We start from the raw sequence: 10,923 nt of genomic DNA, 5'->3' as shown, positions 1-10,923 counted from the left end.
AATAATATTGAGTACATCAACCCTTTTGCAAGAGAAGGAGAGGATAACCTAATACAAAACCCACCACAAAATCAACCCACAATGCCTAAATTTTTATCACATTCCGTACCAACCGAGGAGAACCTACCAAATGGTACTCCTACAACACAACATTAAACCGGTAATTTCACTGCCAAATCCGCATTTATACAATTAGTTGAGAGAAGTCAATTTGGGGGATGCCTAGTAAAGACCCTCATTCTAATATGGAGACTTTTTGTGACTATTGTGATGCGATTTCTCAAACCGGGGTTACTCAAGACCAAATTCGATGGGCATTATTTCCTGTTTCTTTAATTGGTTCCGCGAAACAATGGTTGAAGAGCCTAGATAAGGCTACTCTTGGTATTGATTCTTGGAAGAAATTGGCACTTGCTTTCAACAAAAAATTCTATCCTCCGGAGAAGACTAACATGTTGAGAGCCCAAATCACCGGGTTCAAACAAAGGGATGAGGAATCTTTGTATGAAGCATGGGAAAGATTCAAGGACACTTGTCGATCTTGTCCACACCATGGACTTATCGAGTGGTTCCTAGTACAACAATTTTGGAATGGTCTATATGAAGACTCCCGGAACATTCTCAATATGGGATCAAATGGTATGTTCACCGAAGTCGATGACAATCAAACATGGAACAAAATTGAGGAAATGGCGGTCCATAACTCGCAATATAGTAGACCTCAGAAGGCTACTAGAGGAGGAAAGCATGAGGTGGACTCCATTACTCAATTGGGTGCTCAACTTAGTGCTCATATTGATACCATTAATTTAAAGTTTGAGAAGGTCATGGCTAAACTTGAAGAGGCCTCCAAATCACTCTAGCAACATGTTAATGCTATGGTGGCATCATCATCAATTCCAAGTGGAGTATGTGAGAATTGTGGAACTTTGGGACATGACCAAAGTGAATGTAGGGAAACAAGTGAACAAGTGAATGTTTTCCAAGCATATAAAAGTGGCACCCCTTATTCCAACTATTACAATGAGAATACCAAATTCCACCCCAATCTTTCATACAAACGTCAAAATGTTCAAAACCCTCAAACATACACCCCACCTCCAATGAGAAACCAAGCTCAAAGACCCTTTTACAATCAAAACCAAAGTTATGAAAAACAACCTCCATACAATCAAGCAAATGACCAAGGTTTTGATGTTCAAAAATCGGTCCTCCAAATGCAAAAGAACCAAAAAGAGTTTTTCACTCAAATGCAAAAGGATAGCCAAGCAAAAGATATCACCATCAACAACATACTAGCTGACACAAATATATTGGAAACCCAAATATCTCAATTAGCATCTTCTAGTTCTCAAAGAGAAAAGGGGCAATTACCACCTCAAGGTAATCCCCCAAGACATGAGTCGGTGAGTGCCATCCATTTGAGGAGTGGTACAAGGTATGAAGGGCCAGAGAGGCCCATTGATGAAAATGTTGTGAATGCTAGTGACAAGGAGAGAGTTGAAAACTCTAAGAAAGAAGAAGAACCCACCACCATTCAAGAAGTTTCAAAGAAGAAGAATGAAGAGAAGGCTAAGGAGAAAGAGCCTATTGTGATTAGACTTCCATTTCCAAGTCGTCAAGTTAAGCCTAAGTTCGATGAACAACTTGGAAAGTTCATGAAGATTGTGAAGAACTTGGAAGTCTCAATCCCATTCACCGAATTGATTAACCATGTTCCGGCCTATGCGAAATACATGAAAGATATTCTTACAAAGAAGAAATTCATCTGGAAGCTAGAGACTATTGCATTCACCAAGGTGAGTAGTGCCATCCTACAAGGAAGTTCACCTCCAAAACTCAAGGATCCGAGAAGTTTCTCTGTACCATTGGTGACACTACAATCAACAAAGCTCTATGTGACCTTGGAACAAGTGTAAGTGCCATGCCATACTCGGTATGCAAAAGGCTAGGAATGAGAGAACTCAAGTGCACTAATATCACACTTCAAATGGCGGATCAGTCAACGAAGACACCTTTAGGGGTGTGGGAGGATGTGCCGGAAAGAATTGGCAAGTTCTTCATCCCGGTGGACTTTGTTATTGTTGAAATGGAGGAAGACTCCAACATTCCTATCATTTTAGGAAGACCATTCTTACACACCGCGGGAGCGGTGATTGATGTGAAACATGGAGAGCTCACACTTGAAGTGGGAGATGAAACAATCACTTTTAACCTTGACAAGACAATGAGAGCTCCCCGCTTACATGAGCCATGTTTCATGATCGATCATTATAGCCGAGATAGTGATAGGTAGAAGTTGGCATCTCAATACAAAGGACAAGCTATGGGTAAAGAATCACCACCCATATGGGAGAAGAAAGTGAATAATCTCCAAGATGCTCCATCCAAAGAGCAAGAAAGTTTCAAAAACAATGAGAGCTTGAATAGCTCACCACCACTTATGACAAGAGAAGAAGAAGGCCTCATTGGCCATAATGACAAGAATGAAGAGGAGTTGTTCTCATCAACTCATGATACTATTTGGAAGCAAGCTAATGAAGTATGTGGTCTATAGGATGATGAGTTTGAAGGGTTATTCAATCCTTATATTGGTAATGCTATGACCCGAGACCAAGGCTTTGGTGACCATGTTAACTCAAGTCATCACAATCAAGAACAACATATGCAAAGGTCTATTGAAGATCTTTATAATGACAATGAACAAGCCTTCGACTACTTCTTCAAGGTGTTGAGAAACATCAACAACACCTTGGCTATGCCTCCTTGACATCTCATACATGAATGAGAGTTTCGTGGAGTCCTCCCTAAACCACCATTTGTAAATATTCTAACCCCTTAACTTGCATTTTATATATTGCATTTTGTCAACATTTGGATTTACCATTTTACTTTGATCAAGATTATCATTTTGAGAGAATGTGAGGGAGGGACTTAAAAGTTTCTTGATGTGTAGTGTTTTGATTAGTATGGGGATAGCAATTGCCTAGGCTATCCAAGCCTTCGTAGTGCCCCCACAATGAAGACCAAAGGAACGAAATGGAATGACTTGGGTTATGAAAATACCCACGGGTGGAACTGAAGCCGTGAGGAACAGGGGCAATCCGAGCGTCTCGAGAAGAAGCCGCTCGTCTTGGATGAAAATCCGAGCGTCTTGACTAGAATCCGCTCGTCCTGGCAGAGCTGAAAAGGAAAAATTTGCACTGGGTATGAATCCGAGCGTCTGCTCAGGAATCCGCTCGTCTCAACCACAAGACGCTCGTCTCAGTAAAGATTAGCTCGTCTTGGTTTTATCATAATCTGGGATTTCACCCTGACCTTGAATCCGAGCGTCCTCAAAAGAATCTGTCGTCTCCAGGCAAAATACGCTCGTCTCGTGCTGAAGACGCTCGTCTCAGCACGGGTTACATTTTATAACGCTGACTGGGAAACAATCCGAGCGTCCCGTTCTGCAGACGCTCATCTCCCTCTACTGCAATTCAAAAACACGGGATTAAAACCCCCTTTCCCCATTTCATTTCCTTCATTTAAAACATAAACACACGGTCAAAACCCTCAAAACCCTCAATCCCTCCATCCGCAAAAATCAATTTCCTCAACCAAATTCACCCAAATCAATTCCAAACTTCCTCAAAACTCAAACAAATCACTCCTCTATCAACAAAAGCCATTCAAACATCCAAATCGTCAAAAATTGAATCGATTGTCTAGGGTTAAAGGCAAATTTCAAAAATCCTAAATTGATTTGGGATTCATTGAGGCTTGAGGATACTAGAAGAATTCAAGCAAATCATTGGTTGTTGATACATACAAGGAGAAGAACAATGGCTAGGACCAAAGGTGGAAGCAAGACACCTACAAAACCAAACCTTTCCAAAAGGCAACAAGCACTTCAAGACTCAAAGGCTTTGGTGGTTCAGCAAGCAAGAATGGAAATTCAAGAAACTCCTATTCTTATGGTGGAAGCTACTACTTCTGTCCTGGTTATTGAGCAACTAGAAAAATATCCGGAGGTAACTTTCACACCCGATTCTCATAGGAAAATTTTTGCGTCTCTTTCTAAGAAATCGATTTTACCCACCAAGTTTATTTGCCAAGATGCCTTGACCAAATTGGGTGTCCTTGAAAGGACCAAGAACTTCTTTGAGTCTATGGGGTTGCTTACATTGTTTAATATGCAATAATTGACCTACCCCTCCCTCACCTTGGAATTTCTAAGTTCATTGAAAGTTACAAAGGTGGAGACTCGAACGAACATTGAATTCCGCCTTGAGAATGATGATATGAAGATGTCCTTTAATGAGTTTGGCAAATTTTTCGGTCTTGATAATGACTCGACTTATGTGAAGAAACCTTCAACAAAATATAATCCCGCCCCTTTGTGGAAAGCTATTACCGGGAGGAAATTCGAGTCCTTCCATGAATGTCGTGCCCTTTATGTTCATCACCCGGGCATAAGAGTATGGCACAAGGTTGTGGGAATTACGCTTATTGCTAGGAAGGGGACTAATCACTTCACCGAATTAGATTTCATTTATCTTGAGTCAACCTTGAATGTCGATAAGAAGTTCACCAAGAAATAAAATATCCTTCAACTTTTAATCGAAACGTGGCTTAATATCGATCATGGCAAGGAAGGCGCAACCTTTATAGTAAATGGGGGATTGGTAACGTGGTTGGCAAAGCACTTCAACCGGAATTTCAACAAAGATGACACTTATAAGCCGGTTAAAGGGGGCCACCTCATTGATCTAGCCACTATGGTTCACAAATTCCATTGGATCAAGAACGACAATCTTGACAAGAAATTTGAGTGGCTTACAAAAAGATGCCAAGTCCTTCATTCTACCGAACAAAATTTGCCGACTAAATGTCCGAAGCCCGCACTATCTTCTCCCACTCTCCGAGGAAGTCGAGTTCATAATACAACAGCCCTCCTCCTCTATTATCACTCCACCCTACCCGTTCATCTACCATGAATCCCGACCCGAAAATGTTACGGTGGGGAATGATTACATGACTCTTTTGATGCAAGAAGTGCATTAGCAAGCCCATGAAGACCGAGTCAATGCATATAGAGCTCAATATCCGCCCCTCTTACACCTAGCTAGGCAAGGACTTCTTGACCCATCATGTCCTTTGCCTAGTTGGGCGGATAGGGAAGTTTTCTTTCCTAATGCTCCTAGGGATGCTAGCATGGGTGATGAGGAGGTTGTTATTAAGAGTGATGATGAAGAGGAAGAAGGATAAGAAGAAGAGGGAAGTGAGGAAGAAGAAGAAAGCTCAAGTGATAGTGGTGAAGCCTATGGATCTATAGAGGTCTAGATGATGATAATAATACTAGTAAGGATGATGATGATGATGATGGAGATGGTAGTGATGTCGCTATGAGCGACAATTGAGGATTAGCCAAGCTTTTGGAGGATACCACTACCCATTGTGAGTTTCCTACCCCTCCTTTTAGCTTTGTCTTTATAACATTTTTAATTTAATCTTGATCATGAGTTCGAGTCCTTGCAACACTTAGAGGACTCCCACCTCGGTCTCATTGAGGTGTCTTTTATTGTTCCCACCATGAAAAATCCAAAATGACAATTTTAGATTCATGCATAGCATTTTTGTGCATGAACTCCCCCATTTTTTGTGGGAAATAAATCTATATACTTCCGTTAAACTAGAAGGATTATAACGATTTAATAAAGATTATCTAAGGTCATAAAATAAAATACATAAACATAAGTAAAAAGATTTAGAATTAACCTACGGTCCTAGCAAATATAGCCTAAGAACAATATCAAAATTGATATTCGCCTATTAGTTGCACCCAAGACGATCTGAGATATGCCCTTTGATTATGCTAGAAATCGATCTAAAATTTTATGTAAAATTTAGTTGTTTTTGTGTTTCTTGTGATGAGAGAGAGAGGCTAGGTCATGAAAAAACATTAGGGTAGAAATAATTCTCTACCTTTCTTTTTATACAGACCGAAACTTGGAGTCAATTAGGAAAAGAAAAATTTTCCCTAATTTCGGCCAAATGAACCGAAATAAGGAGTATTTTTCTCCTTATTTTGGTCTTTCCAAAAATATATAAAGTGTGTTAAATTGTCATCTAGTGAGGATCGAACCCATGACCTCTTGGCTTGTGTACCCTCACTATTACCACTATGACACATTTAACTTGTTGATATTAAATACAACTGATTATATTTAACTACGAATTAACAGATTAATTCGTCCAAACTAACCTTATATATATTTAATTTAAATATAACTTATTATATTTAATTTAAGAATTGACAGTTAATTCGTCTCAACTTAATATTATTTAATTTTCATTAAATAATTATCTCATCAACACATTGACTAACTTTTTAGTCATTTTGGGCATCAATGTAATTATATTTCTATAACCACATTTCTCAAACACGTTCTATAGGTGTGACCTTTAGGGACCAGTTGATCACCGCCATATGTATGATAATAACGTCAAACTTTCTAGCAAGCCAACCGTTATTAGGTAAACTTTAATCAACTGATTAAATATACGAAGTATACCCTTGTGAACTTGTAAGAGATTTAAAAATGTTATCACACTAATTTGTGGAAGACACAAGCTCCAACAAACTCCCACTTGTCCTCACAAGTGTATGTGCGATAACCGATTCTCATATCCTAAAATTTCTCCCACTCAATGTAAAACAATTTGCAAATCCGCATTCACAAAGGTCGTATTTTACAAGCGATCAGTATCAAGAGTGGTTTTCCCGACTAGAGAGTAACTTAACTGATAAACGAATCAACATTCGAGCATGGCCATGCATTTCAGTTACAACTCCTCGAGTGGCCCTGAGAAATAACTATACCTGATAAGGGTTGGATATTTTCTTCAACTCGAATCCTGCAGATGTAAGAACAGTATGAAATGACCCAGAAAAAATCTACATAGCCCCAGTTACGGTAGACCGTGAGAAAGAAACCAAAGTCACCCAAAAACTGCCTTAATCTCAAGAGACAGTTGATAGTCAAAAGAATCGACTCTAGGAACACAATGGATGTCCTATCCACGACCTGGCACCGAATGTTTTTAAGCATTTAGGACTCCATTACGTTGTCACAAAAAGTTGTCCTACGAGGTATCGTCATAATCTCGTATCTGTGATCGATTAGTCAACCGTTTAACTTATGGCTCGTTGAACCCACCATCAATCGACTGCACAATATAATAGCCGGAGTTATCAGCTCACATTGGCGATTACGGACCAAAACAAATATAATGTAATTCAGTTCACTTTGTGGCGTTCAATGTTGTCAGTACAATCCACATGAAAAACAAAATATTATATATATAAAACGATGAAGTTATAAATAGTATATGAAAAAGATAATATATCAAATCCATAATCAAGTACTACAACTCAGGAACATGTTTAATTCCCATGGAGTTAACATGCCCTACATGCTTATCATAATTCAACGGTTTGGTGAGAGGATCCGCGATGTTATCATCCGTCGCAATCTTGTCAATCACTATCTCTTGTTTCTCCACGTAATCACGGATCAGGTGAGCTTTCCGAAGTACATGTCTAGATTTGTTGCTAGACTTTGGCTCCTTAGCCTGGAAGATGGCACCTCTATTGTCACAATAGATGGTGATCGGGTCATTCGAACTAGGAACTACCGAAAGCCCTTGTAAGAATTGACGCATCCATATCGCTTCCTTTGCTGCCTCCGAAGCGACATAGTACTCGGATTCGGTGGTAGAATCGCTACAACACTGTTTGGAACTCTTCCAGCCTAACCGCAGACACCATTAAGAGTGAAGACGAACCCGGACTGAGATTTTGAATCATCTCGATCCGTTTGGAAGCTAGCATCTGCGTAACCGGTTGCGCATAGCTTGGTATCGCCTCCATAAGTCAATACCCAATCCTTAGTCCTCTGTAGGTACTTGAGGATATTTTTGACTGCTATCCAGCGTGTTTCACCTGGAGTCTTTTGGTACCGACTCGTCATACTCAATGCATATGCCACGTCTGGACGTGTGCATATCATGGCATACATGATCGATCCTATTGCAGATGCATAAGGAACACGACTCATGCGCTCTATCCCTTCAGGCGTCGTGGGTGACTGAGACTTGCTCAACTGCATCCCAGTCGTCATAGGAAGGTTCCCCTTCTTGGAGTTGTTCATGCTGAACCTCTCAAGAACCTTATCCAAATAAGACTCTTGACTAAGTGATAACGTCCATCGTGATCTATCTCGGTAGATACGGATTCCCAATATACGTTGTGCCTCACCCAGATCTTTCATCTGGAAATGGTTCTTCAACCATTCTTTAACCGAAGATAGGAGAGGAATGTCATTCCCAATCAAGAGTTTGTCATCGACATACAATATCAAGAATACAATCTTGCTACCACTCGACTTGATATATAAGCATGGTTCCTTGACCGATCGAGTGAAGCCATACTCTTTTATCACTTGGTCGAAACGATGATTCCAACTCCGAGAAGCTTGCTTAAGTCCATAAAAGGAACGCTTAAGCTTGCATACTTTCTTAGGATGTTTAGGATCTATGAAACCTTCGGGTTGCACCATGTACAACTCTTCCTCCAAATAACCGTTTAAGAAGGCGGTTTTACATCCATTTGCCAAATCTCATAATCATGAAATGCGGCAATCGCTAAGATTATCCGAATGGAACGTAGCATGACTACAGGTGCAAAAATCTCATCATAATGCAATCCTTGCACTTGAGTGAAACCTTTTGCCACAAGTCGTGCCTTATAGATATCTGGTTGCGCGTCTACAGAACGCTTTATTTTGTAAAGCCATTTGCACTGTAGAGGTTTTAACTTATTAGGTAAATCAACTAGATCCCATACGTTATTCTCATACATGGAGTCCACCTCGGATTGCATGGCTTCGAGCCATAGCTTTGAGTCGGAACAGGCCATAGCACCTTTATAGGTTGCGGGTTCATTACTTTCTAGAAGTAAAACGTCATTCTCCTCGACCATATCAATGTATCTGTCCGGAGGATGAGAGTCTCTACCCGATCTCTTAGGTTCCTCAGGAATATAAACCGTATCATCAGTTGGAGGTACAGCTTCCTCCATCTGTTCCTCGGTTGTTGGTTCTGGAATCTCCGATAGCTCGAAGGTTCGATTACTCGTTTTGTTCTCGAGAAATTCTTTCTCTAAGAACGTCGCACTAGCCGCAACAAAAACTCGATGTTCGGTAGGCGAGTAGAAGTAATGACCAAATGTTCCTTTTGGATAACCTATAAAGTATGTCTTGACCGATCGCGGGCCGAGCCTATCCTCATATCTTCACTTGACATAAGCCTCGCTGCCCCAAACCCGAATAAAGGACAAGTTAGGTACCGTTCCCTTCCAAATTTCATATGGAGTCTTGTCGACAGCTTTAGACGGACTTCGGTTAAGTATAAGAGCAGCTGACAAAAGAGCATAACCCCATAATGAATCAGGCACTATGGTGTGACTCATCATGGATCGAACCATATCAAGTAAGGTTCGATTTCTCCATTCGGACACACCATTCAATTGAGGTGTTCCAGGTGGAGTTAACTGCAAAACGATTCCACAGTCTTTTAGGTGTTGATCAAACTCATTTGAAAGATATTCGCCACCACGATCTGAACGGAGTGCTTTAATCTTTCTACCCAGTTGGTTATGTACCCTATTCTGGTATTCCTTGAATTTCTCAAAGGACTCACTTTTATGCTTCATTAAGTAGACATATCCGTATCTACTAAAATCGTCCGTGAAAGTGATGAAATATCTATAGCCATCTCTAGCGGTAATTGACATAGGTCAACATACGTCCGTATGTATGAGTCCTAATAGGTCACTAGCGCGCATTCCAACACCTTTGAAGGAAATTCGAGTCATCTTGCCAATGAGACATGATTCACACGTGCCATATGCAGAAAATCCGAATGAGGGAATAGTCCCATTATCGACGAGTTTCTTTACGCGTTTCTCATTTATGTGTCCCATTCGACAATGCCATAGATAGGTTTGATCTTTGTCACCAACCTTTAATTTCTTATTATTCATGTGTAATACTTCCGTGGTTTGATCTAAGATATAAATTCCATTCATGGAAACTGCTTTGCCATAAATCATTTCATTAAAAGAGAAAATACAACTATTATCCTTTATTGAAAATGTAAAACCGTCTTTAGCAAGTACGGAAACAGAAATAATATTCTTAGATAAATTGGGTACATAGTAACAGTTATTTAAAGATAACTCAAAACCACTAGGGAGTTGGATTACATATGTTCCCTTCGAGGCAAAGAAGCAACTCGTGCTCCATTCCGACTCGCAGTCCACATCACCCTTTTCGAGAGGTATGATGTTCTTTAGGCCCTGCAAATGATTACACAGATGAGAACCACAACCAGTATCTAGTACCCAAGTTCCGAAACTTGCATGGTTAATCTCAATCATATGAATATAAGATGACATACCAACAGGAACGACGCGGCCTGCCTTGATGTCCTCACGGTAGACGGGATAGTTCCTCCTCCAATGTCCAGTCTTGTGACAATGTTGGCATTCTATGTCACCGCCCTTGCTCTTTGTCTTGCCCTGTGAGCCACTAGTCTCACCAGGCGCACTCTTACCGTTTCCTGGCTTCTTAAACTTTGCCTTACCTACAGCTAGGTCGCCATGAACCTTGCCCTTACCTTTACTCTTTTTGTGAATCGTGAGAACATCCTGCTTCATGCTCCCACTCAATTTCATATCCTTCTCGGTCTGTACGAGAAGGGAGTGTAGCTCATGAGGACTCTTTTTCAAGTCATTCATGTAGTAGTTCGCCCTGAAAAGGGCAAAACCATCGTGAAGAGAATGAAGCATTCGGTCAATGACAATGCTCTCACTAATTC

At 40.5% G+C, this 10,923-nt stretch overlaps 1 non-coding gene across 1 annotated transcript; it reads right to left on the bottom strand.

Annotated features, from left to right (window-relative positions):
* Nucleotides 1–452: 452 nt before the first annotated feature.
* LOC141644940 (small nucleolar RNA R71) lies at nt 453–559 on the bottom strand. The gene has a single exon (XR_012544540.1). It is a non-coding gene; the product is annotated as a small nucleolar RNA R71 (small nucleolar RNA).
* Nucleotides 560–10,923: the final 10,364 nt, after the last annotated feature.

This window comes from Silene latifolia, chromosome 2 (genome assembly GCF_048544455.1).
Source record: "Silene latifolia isolate original U9 population chromosome 2, ASM4854445v1, whole genome shotgun sequence".
NCBI classification, from domain to species: domain Eukaryota; kingdom Viridiplantae; phylum Streptophyta; class Magnoliopsida; order Caryophyllales; family Caryophyllaceae; genus Silene; species Silene latifolia.
The sequence above is the reverse complement of the archived record's forward strand: the minus strand, read 5'-3'. Positions and strand labels throughout refer to the sequence as shown.